This window comes from Erinaceus europaeus, chromosome 13 (genome assembly GCF_950295315.1).
Source record: "Erinaceus europaeus chromosome 13, mEriEur2.1, whole genome shotgun sequence".
NCBI classification, from domain to species: domain Eukaryota; kingdom Metazoa; phylum Chordata; class Mammalia; order Eulipotyphla; family Erinaceidae; genus Erinaceus; species Erinaceus europaeus.
The window spans coordinates 82,183,518-82,205,915 of record NC_080174.1 but is presented as its reverse complement, the minus strand read 5'-3'; the positions used below and the strand labels follow the sequence as shown (position 1 = coordinate 82,205,915).

General features: G+C 42.4%; 1 protein-coding gene across 4 annotated transcripts in view; it reads right to left on the bottom strand.

Moving 5' to 3' along the window:
* The window catches only part of ATG4C (autophagy related 4C cysteine peptidase), a 69,691-nt gene extending 47,591 nt beyond the window's left edge, over positions 1-22,100 (bottom strand). Inside the window, exons 1-2 of one of the 4 annotated variants that reach the window (XM_060206325.1) lie at positions 21,680-22,100; positions 10,027-10,145 (exon numbers count right to left, since the gene is read on the bottom strand). The gene's annotated coding sequence lies outside the window, so the exon portion shown is untranslated. The remainder of the gene's footprint in view (positions 1-10,026; positions 10,146-21,679) is intronic. The other 3 variants (XM_060206324.1, XM_060206327.1, XM_060206326.1) reach the window with 3 other exon arrangements.
* Positions 22,101-22,398: the final 298 nt, after the last annotated feature.

Sequence of the window (22,398 nt, the reverse complement as noted above, 5' to 3'; positions counted from 1 at the left end):
GAAGAAGAAGAAAAGAAGGAAAGAAGAAAGAAAGAAAGAAAGAAAGAAAGAAAGAAAGAAAGAAAGAAAGAAAGAAAGAAACAGAGAGAGAGGGAGGAAGGGAGGGAGGGAAAGGAGGGGAGGGGAGGGGAGGGGAGGGGAGGGGAGGGGGGAGGGGAGGGGAGGGGAGAGAGAGGGGAGGAGAGGAGAGGAGAGGAGAGGAGAGGAGAGGAGAGGAGAGGAGAGGAGAGGAGAGGAGAGGAGAGGAGAGGAGAGGAGAGGAGAGGAGAGGAGAGGAGAGGAAGAAAAGCAGAACTAATGGGGCTGGGAGACAACTCACCAGTTAGAATGCATATTTTGCCATGCTCAAGGACCCTAGTTCAAGTCCTGGGAACCACATGGAAAGATCTTACATAGCACCATGGGAAGATCCATGAATAGAGGAGTGGTGTCTCTCCTCCGTCTCTCTCTCCCCCCCCCCCCCCTGTCCATTTCTAACTGAAGTTGAAAGAAAACAAGAAAAAGTCCTGGTGGGAAAAAAAAATGGAAAGTTTAGAGGTGGAGAAATAGCTGAGCAAATAGAATGCCCATTTTACTGTGTGGGGGAGGGAACCCTGGGTTTGACTCCTGGTTCCACACTGGAGCACCACAGACAGGACCAGCAGAATTGTATGGATGGTGGGTGAAACGGTACATTTCTCTCTCTCTCTCTCTCTCTCTCTCTCTATCTATCTCTTTGCTATCTCTTCTCTAAGATTATAGAATAAATAATTGAGCCAGCAGGAGTGGGCAGTAGCGCATCACGTGACGCAAAGCACCAGGACCTACATAAGTGTCCCAGTTAGCCACCTGCAGGGGAGTCGCTTCACAGGCGGTGAAGCAGGTCTGCAGGTGTCTGTCTTTCTCTCCCCCTCTCTGTCTTCCCCTCCTCTCTCCATTTCTCTCTATCCTATCCAACAACGATGACATCAATAACAACAACAATAATAACTGCATCAATAAAATAACAAGGGCAACAAAAGGGAATAAATAAATTTTTTAAAATAAATAAATAAGCCAGGAAGTCTACTCAGCAGTACTGTACATGCACCTGGTACTGAAAATTTTAAAAAATAAATAAAAGGCCCTTAAAGTTACAAATTTTGGGGGGCCAGCCAGTAGCACAGTGGGTTAAGTGCACATGGCACAAAGCACAAGGACCGGCATAAGGATCTCGGTTCAGGTCACCGGCTTCCCACCTACAGGGAGGTCACTTCACAGGTGGTGAAGCAAGTCTGCAGGTGTCTATCTTTCTCTCCCCCTCTCTGTCTTCTCTCCTCTCTCCATTTCAGCAATGGCAACAATAACAATAATAATGACAACAATAACAGCAAGGGCAACAAAATGGAGAAAATGGCCTCCAGGAGTAGTGTATTTGTACTGCGGGCACCGAACCCCAGCAATAACCCTGGAGGCAGAAAAAGAAATCTACAAGTTTTCTATTTACAAATTTATCACAGAAAAATGTCCTCTTAATTTAGAATAAAAATAAATGCATTGGTGGTGGTGACACACCTGGTTAAGTGCTCACATTACAGTCCACAAGGACTCAGGTTCAAGCCCCTATCCCCACCTGCAGGGGGAAAGCTTCACAAGTGGTGAAGCAGGGCTGCAGGTGACTTTCTGTCTCTCTCACTCTCTTATCTCCCCCTCACCTCAACCTCTGTCTCTAACCAAAAATAAATAAATAGTGCACACCTATGTTCATAGCAGCACAAATCGTAATAGCTAAAACCTGGAAGCAACCCAGGTGCCCAACAACAGATGAGTGGCTGAGAAAGTTGTGGTCTATATACACAGTGGAATACTACTCAGCTATTAGAAACAATGAACCCACCTTCGCTGATCCATCTTGGATGGAGCTAGAAGGAATTATGTTAAGTGAGCTAAGTCAGAAAGATAAAGACGAGTATGGGATGATCCCACTCATCAACAGAAACTGAGAAAGGACAGAAAAAAGAAATTCAGAGCAGGATTTGACTGAATTTGGAGTAGGGCACCAAAGTAAAAGAATGCGTTGAGGGTGAGGGTGGACGTTCGGCTTCATGGGGAGGGAAGGGAGAGGGGGTGGAGGGGATGGGGGGACACAGTCTTTTGGTGGTGGGAATGCTGTTTATGTACACTCCTATTAATTTTTTAAAGAATTTATTTATTTATTCATGAGAGAGATAGGAGGAGAGAAAGAACCAGACATCACTCTGGCACATGTGCTGCCGGGGATCGAACTCAGGAAGGGCCTCATGGTTGAGAATCCAATGCTTTATCCACTGCGCCATCTCCCAGGCCACATGTACACTCCTATTAATTTGTAGTCATATAAATCACTATTTAATTAATATGAGAGGAGAAAAACTGATTGAATGTCTCAAACTTTTTAATGTATAGACCATAGGCTGAGTCTTTGATATTTTGACTCTCTTAAAAGCTTAAACCAGGAAGAACAGAAGCAACTGGTGGCACAGCTATATACAAATAATGTCAAAGGGCATAAGTTATGGTGATGTTGTGGATGATACAGCAAATCCTAACAAAGGGATATTTCAAAGTTAACCCAACTGCCAAACAATGTGATTATAACAATAACTATCTATTGCCTTCTTAAACCCTAAGACAGCAGGAACCTCACATTTCCACTATAGAGCCTATATTTCCCCCAGTCCTGGAACCTCTAGGGTGGGGCACACTTTCCTGCATGCTTCTCTCAATTCATACAAAATGATATTGCATCCGCCAATCCCAACCTAATCAATGCAACGAGTACCACCTCAGCATGCTTCACTTCAGACTGTGTCCAGAGACGTCAGGCATGGAATGACAACCCTTCAGCCTCATTACTTGGGTGAGACCTTTCCTTTCATAGTATTCTCTAATTCCATTACAGGTGGTTCACTTCCTAACAAAGTCCCAAAACCTAGAATATAGACCAGGTCCTGTGAGATAGAGCATATGTTCACATGTATCCATAAATTAGGCCAAAATACATACCTGAAAGCAAAAGTACACAATAGTCTGCAGTAAGTATAAAGTTCCTAATGAAATAGTGTTTACCTAGGCATAGATACCCTCCTAACCTACTTCCTATTACACTTCCCTCACTCACTCCAAAGCTAACCTTATCAAAGCAAGGACTGCAAAAGCTGAATAAGGGCAAGAGACTGACATACTTTAACAGTGTCTCTTTAGTCACCATCAGGCCACCCCATCAGCTGGGGCCCTATTCAGGGAGTCCTGAGATTCCCAAACAGACATGATAGACCTAGACCTCAAATAAATCCCTCTTCAATGTTACCAGTCATCTCTATCAGGAACAACACAATAGACCCCTTCGTGGGCCTCCATAGGACCTTGCCCTCAACTTGGATCAACAACGGTAGAGAATGTTCCATCTTCCGAAGGAAGGCTGGACAACATACTCTATGTTCCACCTGAGGAAGATGGAACATCTCCTAATATTGGGGCAACTTAGAACGTTCCTACTCATGACCACAGAATGTGAGCTCAGATCTACAGGGATGCAGAGATCACATAGGCTCCTAAGCTGAATATGGGCCCCAGATCACATCAAATCGATGGGGTTTACAGTCAACAATATTTATATACCTTTCCCATGTTTGGGAGCTACTCTCTTCCCTGATCCAGCTTTCTGGTCCTTTTTCCAGCCATGACATCATCTCCCCAGACAGGAACTTGGATCCACCTGCATATCAGACTTCAGGCACAGAGGGGGAAATAAAGAAAAGAAAAGAAAAGAAAAAACTAGTATAGCCACAGACCCTTTGAAATATAACTAAAATATGCCTACTAGCTATTTATAAAACGGAGACAACCCCGCCCCCAACTCTTCATCTGCACTATTCCATCCTTTAGGTTCATGATTAGTCAACAATTTGTTTGGCTTTGTATGTTAACTCTCTTTTCAGCCACCAGGTTCCAGATGCTACCATGAAGCCAACCAGACTTCCCTGGACAGACAATCGTGCCAATGTGTCCTGGAGCTCCTATTCCCCAGAACCCTGCCTCACTAGGGAAAGAGAGAGATAGGCTGGGAGTATGGATCGACCTGTCAATGCCCATGGTTCAGCAGGGAAGCAATTACAGAAGCCAGGCCTTCCCACCTTCTGCATCCCACAATGACCTTGGGTCCATACTCCCAGAGGGATAAAGAATAGGAAAGCCATCAGGGGAGGGGATGGCATATGGAGATCTGGTGGGAACTGTGTGGAGCTATACCCCTCTTCACCTATGGTTTTGTCAGTGTTTCCTTTTTATATATAAAATAAATATATATAAATAAATAAAATAACATTTGAAATGCATTTCATAAAGTTCATAACTGAACAACTAACAGTGCTCAACAAGAAATCTACAGAGGAGACATTCTGTTACAAAATTCCCCAGCTGGGCCCAGGTGGTGGCGCACCTGGTTGAGCATACACTTTACGAAATTCCCCAGCTGTCTTTAAGAAACAGAAAAATGCAATACTTTTTCTTTTTTTAGATAAGCAACTCTTCTGGTCCCTAAGAACATTAGATTAAGCTAGCCATGCAGAACATATAACTTCCTCAATCAAGTTCCCCTGAACAGCACTGGCTGGATAAAATAATTGTGAAGATAGCCCTCCTTCAGTCATAATTTTCACTTCTCCTTAAAATAAATATACTAAGATTTGGGAAAAGGAAGAAGAACAAAATTAATACTTCAGTTCATTTAGTCAATTAAGATAGTTTCTTCACATGTGTGTGAAATAAGCATAGGAAAAGCAAGACAAACCAAAACAAAAAAAACAAAACAACTTTTAGTTTAACTTTACAAATGAGTAAAATAGTGGTGAAGCAGGTCTGCAGGTGTCTCTGTCTCTCTCCCTCTTTATCATCCTCTTCCCCTCTTGATTCTGGCTGTCTCTATCCAATATATAACTAAAGATTATAAATTTTTTAAATGTGTAAAATAAACACTAGTGAAGTTTTTTAATACTTTATTAATAATAAAAGAGAAAAAAATACAGAGAGAGACCAGAACACTACTTAGCTCTGGCATATGGTGGTGCTGGAGACTGAACCTGGACACTCAGAGCCTTGGGCATAAAACTCTTTACATAATCATTATACTGTCTCCCCAGTCCGCCACTAATGAATTTTAAGAGTATTAGTTTTGGGGCCGAGTGGTGGCACACCTGGATAAGCACATGTTACAGTGTGCAAGGACCCAGGTTCGAGCCCCTGGTCCCCACCTGCAGGGGGAAAGCTTTGCAAGTAGTGAAGCAGTGTTGCAGGTGTCTCTCTGTCTCTCTCCCCATCTCCCCTCTTCCTGACTCTATCAAATAAATAAATAGAATTAAAATTAAAAAAAAAAAAAGACTAATAGTTTATCTCTTGAATTCTAAACTATCCTCATTGAGAAATTCCTTCTCCAAAAGCACTCCCAAACTTTCTGGGTATTTCTTTCCCCTCCAAGATTATCGCTGGGGCTCGGTGCCTGCAATATGAATCCACTGCTCCTGGAGGCCATTTTTTCCCCCTTTGTCATCCTTGTTGTTTATTGTTGTTGTTATTATTGTTGTTGTCGTTATTGTTGGATAGCACAGAGAAAAATCAAAAGAGAGGGAAAGACAGAGAGGGGGACAGAAAGAAAGATAGAGGGGGACAGTTTTACCGCCTGTGAAGTGACCCTCCCCCCCTGCAGGTGAGGAACAGGGGGCTCAAACTGAGATCCTTATGCTGGTCCTTGCACTTTGCGCCATGTGCTCTTAACCTGTTGCGCTACCGCCTGACGCCCAAATCCTGAGTTTTTAAAAGCTGCACAGATTAAAGCACATTCATCTATATCGTGAATAAAATCGAATTCTGATTTACCTCCTATCCAGGGTATTTCAGTCTCCTGTAGTGCCTAGTTTGACTGCCTCCATGGTCAAACTGATAGGCCAAGACTCTTACTCATTTCACACAGAGTAGTTGGAAATGTCTCCATCTGGAAAGCCATCAAAATAACATCCTTCACAATTTCCAAAAACTCTGTCGAAAGCACTTACATCCTAAAACTTCATAAAGAAATAAACACTTCAAGTGATTTGGAGGGGGAAAAAAAAAAAAGAGAAAGAAAGAAAGAGAAATTAACACTTCCTTTTCCAAGCAGACTTCCTCCCTCCTTTCCTTCCTTCCTTCTTTCTTTACTTTTTATTGCCACCAAGATGACTGCTGGGACTGGGTGATGAATCCACATGATGAAGCCACAGTTCCTGGCAGCTACTTTGCTTTTTCTTTGACAGAGACAGAGATAAACTGAAAGGAAAGGTAAGAGAGGGAAAGAGAAAGAGAGACACCAGCAGCTACTGTGTTTCACCACTTGTGACACTTCTGGTGGGCATCAGGGAACTCGATCCTGTGCGTCCCACTGCCCAGACCTTCAAGTAGACTTTCTTTATTCATGTGTATTTTAACAAATTTGAACATTTACCATTTCTGGAAATATCTATGAATATAGGCAGATAGTTGTAGAAATAATAGTTAACCCATTTCTGCAACCTTAGGAGAACTTCTTGTAGCTCCCAATGGAGGGAATGGGGACACAGAATTCTGGTGGTGGGAACAGTTCAGAATTATACCCCTACGATCTTATAACTTTGTAAATAAGTAGGAAGCCATTAATAAAATTAAATAATAATAATAAATAATATTTACCATTTCCATTTTACATTCTAGGGAATCCATTTTTAGTTAAAATATAACAATATTAAAGAGCATCTCAGTAAAAACAGCTAAAACTACCAGATGAGGTTTTTCTCCAAAGTGATTGTTAATGGTATGCAAGAACAGAGTGAGGGCTAAGTGGAGTTCTTGTGGAAGACAGAGTCACAGCAAATGATATGAAAATCATCAGTTGAGACCCAGGTGTCATCTTTAGAAAGTCACTTTTCTAACCATAACCACGCACTTAGACAGTCAGTAAATTATAATCTGATAAATGTAAAGGGTGCTCAAATCAATGTCCTTGAAGGGCAGGTGAAGGGAGTCGGCCTCTCCCATCTGGCAATAGAGAGGATGTTTTATCCATTGAGGATTTAAAGTCAAGTAAAAGCTCGTGACAGGCAGGACTTCAGGCTCTTGCTCCATAGGCTATGTCTTAGCCACACAGAACAACCGATAAGACCACTACAGGATTTGCGTATGCTTTGGGCATCTTCTCTGAATGACATTCTGCCCAAAGTGAAATATTAGATATTGATTTAGAAATCTTAATGTACATTCAGCTCTACTATCAAATAAAATGAACTGTGAGGTCTGCTCTAAGCTTTCCACTTACCATAACTTCTACCTGCTTGCATTTTTTTTATTTTTGTAACAAATAACAATCTCTTGTCCGACCTTGAATGCCTTTCAATATATTGATTGGCCTGTCATTCCTGCTCCTTTTTTTTTCTTTGCTTGCATAAATATCTTTTTTTTTAATTTTTCATTAAAGTAGCACTGCATGATTTTACTATGTAAGTTTCAGGTGTGTGTCATTAAAAAAACAGATGTGGACACACTACATTAAGTTCACCATTCAAAACCCAAGTCTACCCTCCACCTTACAATTGATTCAATTTACCTGACATACCCACAAACTGTCCCTAATTAATTGTCTAGGGAACTGACAGTACAGTGACAGCCCATCAGACTTAGATGCCTGAGGCTCCAGAAGTCCATGGTTCAACCCCCAACCACACCATATATGCCAGAACTGAGTAGTGCTCTGGTCTCTCTCATGAAAATAAATAAAAATTTTAAAAGACACTATGGGGGCTGGGTGGTGGCGCATCTGGTTAAGTGCACATGGTTGAGTGCACAAGGATCCAGGTTCAAGCCCCCAGTCCCCACCTGCAGGAGGAAAGCTTCACAAGTAGTGAAGCAGGGCTGCAAGTATCTCTCTGTCTCTCTCCCTTTCTATTTCCCCTTTCTCTCACTTTCTGGCTGTCTCTATCCAATAAATAAATAAAGATAAAAAAAACTTTTTAAAAAATAAAATATAGGGAGTCAGGCAGTAGTGCAGCAGGTTAAGCACACATGGCGCAAAGTGCGAGGACCAGCTTAAGTTCCTGGTTCGAGCCCCCGGCTCCCCACCTGCAGGGGAGTCGCTTCACAGGCGGTGAAGCAGGTCTGCAGGTGTCTGTCTTTCTCTCCCCCTCTCTGTCTTCCCCTCCTCTCTCCATTTCTCTCTGTCCTATCCAACAATGATGACATCAATAACAACAACAATAATAACCACAACAACAATAAAAACAAGGGCAACAAAAGGGAAAATAAATTTTAAGATAATGATAATAATAATAAAAGACACTATGGAAACACAATGAGCCATCAGGCCTGTTTCTACCTTAATTGTTTTCTTTTGTTGGTTTTTCTTTTGTTGGTGGTGGTGGGGTTGTTTTGCTTTCTTTTCTATTTTGTAGTCACTGAGGCTTCACCACCGCAGGGCTATGTTTTCAGACAGAAAGAAAGAGACAAACAGAGACAAAAACAAAGCCGCTACAGAAACAAAGCTTCCTCCAGGGAGTGTAGGATGGGCACAAACCTAGGTTGTACCCATGACAAAGCAAGTGCTTTTACTAGCCACATGAGCTGTCTTGTCACTGACATCACCACCTGGCATTCTAAAAAGCAAGGTATTTATAACCAGTCATTGACACGGAATCCTTGACTGGATATTCTTGTGTTATAACCATCTAACTAAATGCCTTACAATAGAAATACAGATGTTGTATTAAGAGAAATGGCTCCCCCTTCCCAATAAGAATATTCACACACGATAAAGTCACAGAACACAGAGTCACAACTGTCATTCTAAAAATACAAAGAAGAAGGACAAAAAATATATAGAACATAAACCTTTCTGCTCTCGGTGTAAGGAAAGGAAAATGCTACCCATATTTCTTAGAAATGAGTTCAAGTACTCTCGATAATTCTGCCTCTCGTTCGAGGTTAATGCTTGGACTGTATCATGAATCACAAAGACAGCATTGTTTGAAGTGTGCACAAACACAATTGTCTCGGTGCACAAATGGAATTGTTTGGCATCATTTTTCTCATCCTTACTTTTTTTGGGGGGGTGGGGGGTAGTACCAGGGTTATCACTAGAGCTTGGTGGATGCTTGTGAGATGACTCCACTGCTGCCAGTGGCCTTTTTTTTTTCCTCTCCTTTTTTATTTTTTTGAAAGAAGGTGAGAGAACGAACGGGTGAAGGGTGAGTGGGAGAGACAATGATTAGAGACACCTGCAGCACTGCGCATGAAGCGCCCCCTGCAGGTGGCCATGAGGAGCTGGAGCTGGAGCCTCACAGTGGTGATGGGTGCGCTCTACCACGTGCACCACTGGCAGTCCTCATTTTTCTCATTATTTCTAATGTTAGCTGGCATACCATTTTAGACAATAGAGTTACCCACCTAACTAATGGCTCACAAAGATAAAATTATTCATTTCTTAGCGAATAGATCTTTTCTACAGTTCTCTATAACTATATTATGATAAAGTTTTAAATTATTATGTCTACATATTAGATTTACAGATAATCAATTTCAAAGAGTCTATTAAAAGTAGTTTAGTAGGGAGTCGGGCGGTAGTGCAGCGGGTTAAGTAAAAGTGGCACTAAGCACAAGGACCCGCGTAAGGATACCGGTTGAAGCCCTCAGCTCCCCACCTGCAAGGGAGTCGCTTCACAGGAGGTGAAGCAGGTCTGCGGGTGTCTATCTTTCTCTCCCCCTTCCTGTCGTCCCCTCCTCTCTCCATTTCTCTCTGTCCTATCCAACGACGACGACATCAATAACAACAACAATAATACAAGGACAACAAAAGGGAATAAATAAATATTTTTTAACAAGTCTTAAAAGTAGTTTAGTAGGAACTTAACTATATTTCAAACTGATAATGTAGTCACACAGAAAAAGCAATTCAATAACGTTGAACACCAACTTTGACTATATATTTTTAGTGTGATATATGTCCGAGGACATAAAGAGCAAATAAATACTTACTTGGTAAATCTGTTGTTGGAAAAGAAGTATCAATACTGCAATTCCGAAATGATCTCTATGTATGTTATAGGAGAAACTAGATGCGTAGATATATTGATAGCTGAGAATGAGTATGATCTCTGTAGGAAAAGAGAGACAGAAATAAGAACTGAGGGGTCATGGAGATAAACTCTGTGGTTTTCAGTTTGAATTAAAGGTTTATTTTTTTAAGTGTGTGTGTGTTAACTAGGGGAGTGTTCCTTTAAAAGTCACAGAAGTAGGGCAACACCTGGTTGAACATATATGTTACCATGTGCAAGAACCCAGGTTCATCCAATTCCATCAGGACCCAGAAAGAAAAGAGAGAAAAAAGGAAGGAAGACATTCTGAAGTAGTAACAGGTGAGATGTAGAAAGGAAGAGAAGGGGGAGTCGGGCAGTAGCGCAGTAGGTTAAGCACACATGGCACAAAGTCCAAGGACCCGAGTAAGGATTCTGGTTCCAGCCCCCGGCTCCCCACCTACAGGGGAATCGCTTCACAGGCGGTGAAGCAGGTCTGCAGGTGTCTGTCTTTCTCTCCCCCTCTCTGTCTTCCCCTCCTCTCTCCATTTCTCTCTGTCCTATCCAACAATGATGACATCAATAACAACAATGATAATAACTACACAATAAAACAAGGGCAACAAAAGGGAATAAATAAATAAATAAATAAAAAAGAAAGGAAGAGAAGGAAAGACCATAGGAAAAAAATAGACAAATATATATAAATATAGAATTATAGAAATAATAGTGGGAGGGAGTCGGGCGGTAGCACAGCGGTTAAGTGCAGGTGGCGCAAAGCACAAGGACCGGCATAAGGGTCTCGGTTCAAGCCCCTGGCTCCCCACCTGCAGGGGAGTCGCTTCACAAGCAGTGAAGCAGGTCTGCAGGTGTCTTATCTTTCTCTCTCCCTGTCTCCCCCTCCTCTCTCCATTTCTCTCTGTCCTATCCAACGACGAAGGCATCAATCAATAACAACAATAATGACTACAACAATAAAACAACAAGGGCAAAAACAAAGGGAAAATAAATAAATAAATATTAAAAAAAAAAAGAAAGAAAGAATATTGGGAGCCGGGCACAGCGGGTTAAGTGCACATAAGGATCCTGGTTCGAGCCTCCAGCTCCCCACCTGCAGGGAAGTCGCCTCACAAGCAGTGAAGCAGGTCTGCAGGTGTCTGTCTTTCCCTCCCCCTCTCTGTCTTTCCCTCCTCTCTCCATTTTTCTCCTCTGTGCTATCCAACAACAACAACTACAACAACAAGGGCAACAAAAGGGAATAAATAAATAAATTGATTAAAAAAAATTTTTTTTGAAAGATACCCAATTGAAGAACTAACCAGATCTGCGATGATTCTATTACCCAGAGAATAGTGGTAGCAGATTATAACACACTGGATTTTTTTTTTTTTAAGAATCTTCGGAGATACAGTTGACACATAAATAACAGACATTAAGAAGAGCAGCTTTGGGGCCAGGTGGTGGCCTGTCGTTTTCGACGGGTTAGCTTGTTTTTGCCAGGCTGGCTTCACGGGCGGGTAACAGACGACCAGGGACTCATAGTTGAGCTGTAGGCAGTATCTCTTTATTCATGCAGGACGCAGCACAATCTAAGCCGAGCTAAGCTAAACTCAAGGTAAAGTACTCTAAAACTCACAATGCTGTCTTTATATATACTTGCCAAGTAGGGTGGAAACAGGGTGTGACATAGAGAGGGTGGAGAGAAAAGTGACTGGTGACAATCAGAGTGTGACAAGGAGAGGATCAGGGTGTGACAAGGAGGGGGGGTGGAGCAAAAACATATCATGAAACAGTGGGGATTGAACCAATGCCCTGGAGGGAGGTGCTTGTTAACAGCGGTTATATAAATAGAATGAAGTGGTTATGTAAATAGAATAGTGTTAAGCAGGGGGGATTTAAACCAAATGAAACAGAAGGGGTCTCATGCATACCAACAATTCCCCCTTTCTTTTTAACTAATGGCCATTGCGGAGTGAACAGAAATGTATATTGTACAGGCGTTTTCAAAAGAACTGGCATATGACATGGAAAACAAAATAGGCGAGCAGCAATAACCAGTGTGATGCCAAGTGGAGCTTTTCTTGCCTCAAAGGGCAAGGCCTAGCAGGCGAAAGGGCATTTCTTGCCTCTGGGAGTGCTTCATGCCTCTGGGGGCATCTCTTGCCTCAAAGGGCGATTCCTGCCTCTGTGGGCATCTCTTGCCTCTTGGGCGTTTCCTGCCTCTGTGGGCATCTCTTGCCTCTTGGGGCTCTTCATGCCTCTGTGGGCATAACCTAATAAGGAGGGGGAGTTTTCTGCCTCTGGGGCAGAGCCTGCAGGCGAGGGGACATGGTCTATAAAGTCTCAAGGCAATTGGCTGAAGTTAGTCTTTGAGAAACACAGCAGCATGTACCAGTAAGTCCGATGGAGGTGTCAGTCCAAAGTAGCTGACCACAGAAGAAAATGCCGGAGGATGAAACGCTGCACGTCTGTCTTGATGGGGAATGTCGGCCACCAGAATTCTGCTTTTCTGTAGAGAGTGAGCTTTCGAGTCTGTGAATCTGTTTCTTCAGGTCGTGCCAGGTCACATCATTGGTTTCCGGGGGCGATGTCAGAGAACAGGGGTCCAAATGGATTTCCGGGAATTCCATTTGAGTAGATGCTTTTTCATGTGAAGACTTGACAGCTGAAATTCACTTACTTGTCAAACAAAACTTGTAGCAGATTAGAAGTTTACTATAATTGATAACTCCATTATAATTGGAAGTCCTTTCTAGTATCATTTCAAGGTTGTTAAAACAGTTTAAACTCAATAAAATGTGGAAAGGTAAACAGAAGAACCACGGTTAAAAGCCTCAGGCATGAGAATACTTAACATAATCATTGCACTATCTGCCCCACCCATAACTCATACAGTTTTTAGGATTAAACGTTTCAGATTCATGTTAAGACATAAAAGAGAAATCAAAGGAGGGAAAAAACAATTTTTTGGATTGTTTCTGGATGTCTCTAGAAATCATGGCTGCGTCCAGCATTTTTTTTTAAGTCAATGTCAAACAAAAATTCAGTCATTCAAATCATTCTCTTATGAAATGCAACTTGAACCAGATTATCAAGATCTCACCATGTAGGATTAAGAATCCCCGGAGGGCGACCTAGTTCAAAAAGCTCCTCGAAATTCCATTTAGGGTGCTTCGGACTGTTCCTGCTGGATTGCTTCAGGCACCCTTTTTTTTTTTTTTTTTTTTTTTTTAATTTTATTTATTTATTTATTCTTTTTGTTGCCCTTGTTGTTTTTTATTGTTGTAGTTATTATTGATGTCATTTTTGTTGGATAGGACAGAGAGAAATGGAGAGAGGAGGGGAAGACAGAGAGGGGGAGAGAAAGATAGACACCTGCAGACCTGCTTCAACGCCTGTGAAGTGACTCTCCTGCAGGTGGGGAGCCGGGGGCTCGAACTAGGATCCTTCCGCTGGTCCTTGTGCTTAGCGCCACCTGCGCTTAACCCGCTGCGCTACCGCCGGACTCCCCAGGCACCCATTTTTAAAAGTGTCTTCCCATCGAAGAAAGAATCCAATCAGGAGAGTAGAACTAACCACGTGTCTCCATACTTGGGAACTGCCAGGGTACTGGAGAATGCTCTTCAAATTAGAGTAGTCCTTCTCCATGGGAAACATGTGAGAAGAAGTCCAGAAAGTTCCAGGGGAAATCCCCATGCATATCCCAAGGTCTACGATCACGGTCATAAAGAACCAAACTGTGTCCTGGAGCAAAATGTAGTCCTTTTCCTCAGGAAACATGGGAGAGGGAATCCAGAAAGTCCAAGGAGAAATCTCCGTGCATCTCCCAAGCTCTATGATCCCGGTCATAAGAAACCAAAGTTCCCGGTCAGGGAACCAAAATGTGGCCCAGAGTAAAATGTTCCAGAGACAGACTAACTGTCTCATGATGAAACAGTAGAGGCTTTGGCAAACCTGTTCATAAGTAGAAAGGCAACCCATGGTGGATGGGTAGCCAAGTTTACTTATCTGGACGATGGGTGGGTAGGGTCCCACGTTGATGCCGGTCCAAGTTTCAGGGCTTATTTCAGTCCCTGTTCAGGCGCCATATGTCGTTTTCGACGGGTTAGCTTGTTTTTGCCAGGCTGGCTTCACGGGCGGGTAACAGACGACCAGGGACTCATAGTTGAGCTGTAGGCAGTATCTCTTTATTCATGCAGGACGCAGCACAATCTAAGCCGAGCTAAGCTAAACTCAAGGTAAAGTACTCTAAAACTCACAATGCTGTCTTTATATATACTTGCCAAGTAGGGTGGAAACAGGGTGTGACATAGAGAGGGTGGAGAGAAAAGTGACTGGTGACAATCAGAGTGTGACAAGGAGAGGATCAGGGTGTGACAAGGAGGGGGGGTGGAGCAAAAACATATCATGAAACAGTGGGGATTGAACCAATGCCCTGGAGGGAGGTGCTTGTTAACAGCGGTTATATAAATAGAATGAAGTGGTTATGTAAATAGAATAGTGTTAAGCAGGGGGGATTTAAACCAAATGAAACAGAAGGGGTCTCATGCATACCAACAGTGGCCCACCTGGTTAAACACATACATAATATTGTGCAAGGACCCAGGTTCAAGCCCCTGGTCCCCACTTGCAGGGGGAAGCTTCATGAGTGGTGAAGCAGGGCTGCAGGTGTCTCTGTGTCTCTCTACCTCCCCCCTCTCAATTTCTCATGGTCTCTATCCAGTAATAAATAAATAAATATATTTTTTTAAAAAAAAGAAGAGTAGAGGGAGTCTGGCGGTAGCACAGCGGGTTAAGCGCAGGTGGTGCAAAGCGCAAGGATCGGCGTAAGGATCCCGGTTCGAGCCCCCAGCTCCCCACCTGCAGGGGAGTCGCTTCACAGGCGGTGAAGCAGGTCTGCAGGTGTCTGTCTTTCTCTCCCCCTCTCTGTCTTCCCCTCCTCTCTCCATTTCTCTCTGTCCTATCCAACAACAACAACAATGTTAAACAACAAGGGCAACAAAAGGGAAAATAAATTTAAAAAAAAAAAGATCTTTCTAAAAAAAAAAAGAAGAGTAGCTTTTCTTTAAAGTTTGCAGTCAGCAAGTCTATGTACAGTATTAAGAGGGCTGGAAAAACTCATCAACCATCAGTAAAATGGTGGGTGTAGACTAGAATAATGAAAGGCTATTAAAACTACCAGATAGAAAAAAGCAATTTTTGGAAAACAGAGTGTCCACAATCTCAACCACCCCTTTAGATAAAAGCACAAAAGGGAAAAGTTCATTTTGGGGATGGGGATTGTTGTTTTGTTTTTTTACCAGCATGCTGTTCAGCGATGGTTTATGATAGCACCTGAAATTGAACCTGGGGATTTTGGAATCTCAGGCATAAAGGTCTTTTTTGCATAACCATTACATTCCCTTTCCCCACCATATACTTTTAGAATATAGAAATTTGGCTAGCCCAAGAGAATGGGATAATTATTGTGTTACTGTTGAAGTAATTAAATAGAAAGTTTATGATATCTCCTATGAAACAGTCCAGAAAAAAAAAAAAGTACTAGTTAACCTGAAATTGTAAGAAAAAAAAAAAAGACAAATTGCTTTTGTGAGGCACTCTTCAAAGCAACTGGCATAAACTATTCAAAAACAACAATGTTTTAAAAGAACAAGTGAAGAAAAAAAGTAGGAAGAAGGAAAAAGAGAATTGTTCAAGACAAAGGAAACCAAAAGCAAATTCAAGTTTAGAAGTTTGGCTAAAAATAAATAAGTAATCCCAACATAGTGACTATACACTAAATCATCAGTTTCCTACTACAGCTGCAGACTAAAGAAAATATCTGATGAAAAGTCTTTGAAAGATGTCATGTGCTGATCCATCTTGGACAATAGTGAATAAGCCAAATTACTTCAGTGGAGTATTTTTTTTTCCAAATCCAAATATGACTACCAAACAAAATGTTCCTCTGGTTGAATTATAAACACTATAAAATGTAAATGCTGTCACAGAAGTTCAGATGCTTTCAGACCCCATGTCACGACAATCATCATCACAAGTTATGTGGCAGGAACTCCATTAATCTATATATATACCATTTCATTTAAACCTCACAACTCTCTATGACAGGCACTATTACTCTTCTGCTTTTAGATTTCGTGAAAGGGTTTAGAAAGGCATGTTTCCCAGGCTGGAGATATGAATCCTTCTGCCAACACCCATGCTCAGAGGAGAAGCAATTACAGACGCTGGAACTTCTACCTTCTGCTCCCCAAAAACAACCTTGATCCATACTCCCAACGGGGGAGAAGTGTTAGGAGGAGGATAAGAGGGCTCTGAACTCCAGCTCCATCAGCACCCAGAGAGAGAGAAGGAAAAGGATAAGGACATATGGAGGTAGTCATGTTGTCATGAGTGGCTTGGAGGGGAAGAGAGGACTGAATCAGAAAAAGAAAGGGGGGGCAATAATGTATGAATGTGGACAGATAGTTGTAGAGATGATGGTTGGCTCATGTCTACAACCTTAGGGGAACTGCGGTGGCTTGCAGTGGGGAGACTCAGAACTCTGGTGATGAGAATGGTGTGTATTTAAACACCTGTTGACATGTAATTTTGTAAAACAAAAAATAATAATAAGAAGAAAACAAATTCATGAGGGCCAGGTGGCAGCACAGTGGGTTAAGCGCACATGGTGCCAAGCGCAAGGACAGACATAAGGATCCTGGTTCAAGCCCCCAGTTACCCACATGCAGGGGGTCGCTTTACAAGTGGTGAAGCAGGTCTGCAGGTGTCTGTCTTTCTCTCCTCCTGTCTTCCCCTCCTCTCTTGATTTCTCTCTGTCCTACCCAACAACAATGACTGCAATAACAACAACCATAAAACAACAAGGGCAACAAAAGGAAAAAAAAAGTCAACCATGTCTTTTTTTTCATAACAATTAAATGAAACTAGAATTTATTCAGATGAAAACAAATCATATTCCTCCAAGCCTGGTCATCTTAACAGCGTTCCCTTTCTCAATGAACTATACAACTGTCCATTCAGTTATCGAAGCCAAAAATCTCGCGATGGCTTCCTCTCCATCATTCCACATAACCAAACCCTTCATTCGGGGCCACTTCCTAAAGATCTCTACTGTCCACTTTCATCTCCACTACCTACCTGTCCAAGACAACATCTCCAACCCGTCCTTTCCTCACTCAGCCTCTTATCCCCTCCACAATCAGTTTTTCACTATACAACAGCCAAGTTCTTTATGCTCGTACTTAGAATAGCTGTGACTTTAAATTTCTCTGAGGGAATATCTGATTTATGTCTGCTTTCCTGGTATAAGGTAAAGACTGTATCTTCTCACCACTTTATCACTGTGGCCTAGAAGAAGGTCTAGTTAATAAATAAATGCTAACTGGTTGAATGTATATCAAAAGTCACAAATTTATAGTCTCCGTAAAAGTGGTTTTAAGGTTCACCAGCCATCAGAAAGAGATGCTATTTCATCAGTGCTGGATCGCACGTTTTTACATTTTTAAATCTGAAACCAAGTAGATATCACAGTTGACAATCGTTACCTAACTGGCAATATTTTTGCATTCTTAGTGATTCAACGAATAATTACTTAAACTTAAAAATGCTGTTCATGATTTGGCAGGTCTTAAGAGCTAAAGGAGAGGCTCCAGTCTTTAGTCTAATGGTGGAGGGTGAAGTGTGCAAATACCAGTCTTGGGGAGAACCAGAACTGTCCCCTGTAACAACAACCTGTAAATCAACATTTCCTCAATAAAATGATTTAAAAATGGGAGTCCAGCGGTAGCGCACCATGTTAAGCGCAGGTGGCGCGCAAAGCGCAAGGACGGGCGGAGTAAGGATCCGGTTTGGAGCCCCCGGCTCCCCACCTGCAGGGGAGTCGCTTCACAGGCGGTGAAGCAGGTCTGCAGGTGTCTCTCTTTCTCTCCCCCTCTCTGTCTTCCCCATCTCTCTCCATTTCTCTCTGTCCTATCTAACAACGATGACATCAATAACAACAACAATAATAACTACAACAACAATGAAAAACTAGGGCAACAAAAGAGAAAAATACAAAAAAATGATTTTAAAAAATCATGATTTGGTGATAAAGGTAAGTCTACAATTTACCAGGCTCACTCAGTTCACACTGGTAATCTATATTTCCTGAGCCTTTAGCTACCAGCCACCCAGTGCACATTCAGTAATTACCAGGATCCACCAGTTTTTCATCTATAGCAATCAAAGTAACCTCTTCCTCCCATTCATACTCCACTAGTATCAGATCTGTCTAATCCCTCACTGACTCCCGCCTAAGCAAAGCTTCATTCATCTAAACATGTGTTTCAAATTTAGCCAGCACTGTGTACCTACCATGCGCCAAGAAGCTCAACACAAAAAGGAGAGCACTTACCTACCTGTAATTATCCTGTCCCTCTTTCTCCCCTACAATTCAATCTTGAAATTTTTGTTTATATCAATCAGGCTAGAAATACTTTTTTTTTTCGTATTTCTACACATCAAATTTCTACTCACTACTTCATTTCTAGACCAAATCTCATCTTCATAAATCTTGCCTATTTATCACTCCTTTCAAAGTTAACCTCCCAAGATACAAAATCTATTACATATCAGTTAATTTTTTTTTCTGCTTCTTGAAGCAGAATAGTTTAAAACTCCTACATTCTAAGGGAGCTAGAATAAGCTCCTTAAGTGCAGGAAATTTGTCTCTTTTGTTAATTCTTTTTGGGTTTTTGTTTGTTTGTTTTTGCCTATAGGGTTATCGCTGGTGCTCAGTGCCTGCACTACGAATCCACTGCTCTTGGAGGTCATTTTTTTTCCTTTTGTTGCCTTTTGTTGTCTATCGTTGCTGATGTTAATATTATTGTTGTCATTGTTGTTGGATAGGACAGAGAGAAATTGAGAAAGATGGGGAAGACAGAGGGGGGAGAGAAAGATAGACACCTGCAGACCTGCTTCACTGCCTGTGCAGTGACTACTCTGCAGATGGGGAGCCGGGGGCTCGGGGATCCTTACGCCGGTCCTTGTGCTTTGTGCCACCTGCGCTTAATCCGCTGCGCTACCGCCCGGCTCCCTCTTTTGTTGATTCTTATAACCCTAACACCTGGTATAGTGTCTGCTACGTAATATCTTCCAGGGTAGAGAACAAGTCTTTGTAGCTCTGGTACAGTGAGAAGAGTCAAAAAGAACTCAACAGGGGGTGGAGCCATAGCACAGCAGGTTAAGCGGACATGGCGCAAAGCGCAAGGACCGGCGTAAGGATCCCAGTTCGAGCCCCCAGCTCCCCACCTGCAGGGGAGTCACTTCACAAGTGGTGAAGCAGGTCTGCAGGTGTCTATTTTTCTCTCCTCATGTCTTCCCCTCCTCTCTCTGTCCTATCCAACAACAACGACAGCAATAAAAACAATAATAACAGCAACGATGAACAACAGCAACAAAAGGGAAAAAAAATAGCCTCCAGGGGCAGTGGATTCGTACTGCAGGCACTGAGCCCCAGCGATAACCCTGGAGGCAAAAAAAGAAACTCAACAAAATTACTTAAAACTCTTTAAGCTTCAGTTTCTTCATCTGACAAATATAAATAATGCACAATAGCTGACTAAGTTATATTAATTAGATGCAATAATACTGTAATACAGAGCTAAGAATGAAGATGAGAGAATGCTTTAAATAACTGTTCTGATATTTCATGATCTAGCTAAATCTTAAGAATTATTCAACAAATGCCTACTGAATAAAACTTCAGAAAAATATTAAAAGTTTGAATAGTTTAGGGAGTCAGGCAGTAGTGCAGCAGGTTAAGGGCACTTGGCATAAAGCGCATGGACCAGCATAAGGTACTTGCCCCGGGCTCCCAACCTGCAGGGAAGTCACCTCACGAGCAATGAAGTAGGTCTGCAACTGTCTGTCTTTCTCTCCTCCTCTCTGTCTTCCCCTCCTTCCATTTCTCTCTGTCCTATCCAACAAGGACATCAATAACTACAACAATAATAACTATGACAATAAAACAATAAGGGCAACAAAAAGGAATAAAATATTTTTAAGTTTGAATAGTTGCTAGCCTCTTATCATTAATCTGTAATAAATTCCACAAATTAATTAATTCTGAAACATCTCCAACTCTTAAACACTGCTGAAATAATTTCAGTGATAAGGAATAATTCCATTCTGGCAGGGTACAAGTTTTAGGATTTGAATTTCACTGGCTTACTTAGGTTATACCTGACTGCTTGAAAAAATGATAATCCTAATGTTTGGATTTCTACAGTGCAGAGGCCAGGCGGTGGTGCACCTGGTTAAGTGCACACCTTAACGAATTTCTACAGTGCAATTATCAAAAAGCAGCAAACTTATTTCAGTTGTACAGCCACCAGAAAGCCAGTAAATACAAAAATATCATACAATCTTGTTTTACCAAATGTATAGATACCTCATAATTACAAAATTACAGAAATGTTTTTTCAGTATTCTCTGCATTCCATTTTACAGAAAAGCATCAGTGAAATGGCTTTTAACCCATTTTTATAAAACTCTACAATGCTTTGTGTTGGCCACTTAATAACTTTAAACTGTTCTCAAAATTGTACAGTGGGTGAACTGATCATTGAATTGATATGGCATCAGCTTACTGAATTAATTAGTAACTCTTCCTTGTATCCATTTACTTGCAAGTTGAAATAAACATAGACAATACCATTCAAAGTCTTCCCTTCCTATCCCTCTGGGTACTTTCAGTAACTCGTGATCTAATTACAAAGTACACGCAACCAAACGGAAAGGGCATTCCTTTGTGTCTATTAACTGACACAAAAATAAAAATCATTGCAAAAAAATTCCACTGGGGACATATATTCCAGGTAGGAATGGGGTGGAGGTGAGGAGTCCTATCTAAGTAAATTCGATACAAAGAGCTGTTAGCTGAGATATTGTTCTACTCTAGCTACAAAATAGCAGTAAACCACCCCCCATGGGAAAAAGATCAATACAAAACAAATACATAAGCAAAAGAAATCTTAAGATATATAAATCCATTGAGCAGTCCTGCTCGGCTAATCCCTGAAAGCTCCCATATTCAGATCAGGAAGAAGATGACAAAACTCAAAGTGCACCAGAACCGAAGAGTCTGGACAGTCGCAGTTCGATGGAAAAGCATTAAGATCATCAGGCGAGTGCCTTAGAGTCTAGAGAGTTAACACAGGCAGAAAGAAAGGAAAGAAAGGAAAGAAGGAAGGAAAGAAGGAAGGAAGGAAGGAAGGAAAGAAGGGAGGGAAGAAGGAAGAAAGGTATATCAGAAGGTATGAGAAGATTGAGATCCGATTTTTTTTTTTTTAGGGGGAGGGATGAAGGGGGCTCTAAGGAAGAAGTTAAAAGGATGCAATCGCTAAGGAGCAAAAGGTCGTGCCTTGAACGCCCATGAAGAGCCACTAGGCGCAGCTGTCCACGGGGAGGCTTACGGTTTAGATCATCTTTGGAGCCCTGCACGGGGCGAAGGGTCAGAAGACAAATGGCACCAGCAAGGACACGTGAGAGATGTGACAGCTCGTGCAGAGGCGTCCACAGGGGCTCCTCTGAAGGTAGGAGACAACCCACCGCCACCACCACCACCAAGAAACCTGGTCATTTGGCGAGCAGCCACATTCCATTCCAACCTTCTCCTGCCTCCTGGTCGCCTCTAGCGGACCCCTGCCCGAGACAGATCTGGAGGAGCGTAACAGCTGTGCAGGAGCCACCCACGCAGGTTCCAGCTCCAGCAGCAATCTCCAAAAAAAAAAAAAAAAAAAAGGTGCAGATCGCACAGCCGCAACAGACTGTCCGCCGTCAATGCTGAAGCCACAGACACTTGGAGCCCCTTCGGCCGCCGTAGCAAGAGGAACCAGCTCCCTGCAAAGCCAGGAGGTCAGTCACTTCCGGGGCACTGAGTCCGCCTCTCGGGAGTCCCCTAACCCGCTTGCATTTGTCCATCCTTTTTCGGCACCCGCTCACCACCCCAGGACCCTAAGTCTCCAAGTGATCAGTGCAGAAACAAGAGAAAATGCCCCCTAGAGACAGTGTCATCTGGTAGACAAATCACATGGTGCCAGCCTGAGTTCCTGTTCAACAATGAGACTTCAACTCCCAGCATGACATTCGGCGCCGCTCCAGCGCCTCTGAAGCTGGAACTACAAAATCCAGCATGCACCGCGCCCCTCAAGCCTCAAGCCGCTGTGGCTTTGGAAACCCAAATAGGAATCCAGAAGACACTTTAAATCCCCGCTGGACTGATACAGTATTTCCTACTAAACCCCATTTTGGTAACAAATGCCAGCATTCTCTGTTGTGAAATTTCTTATCA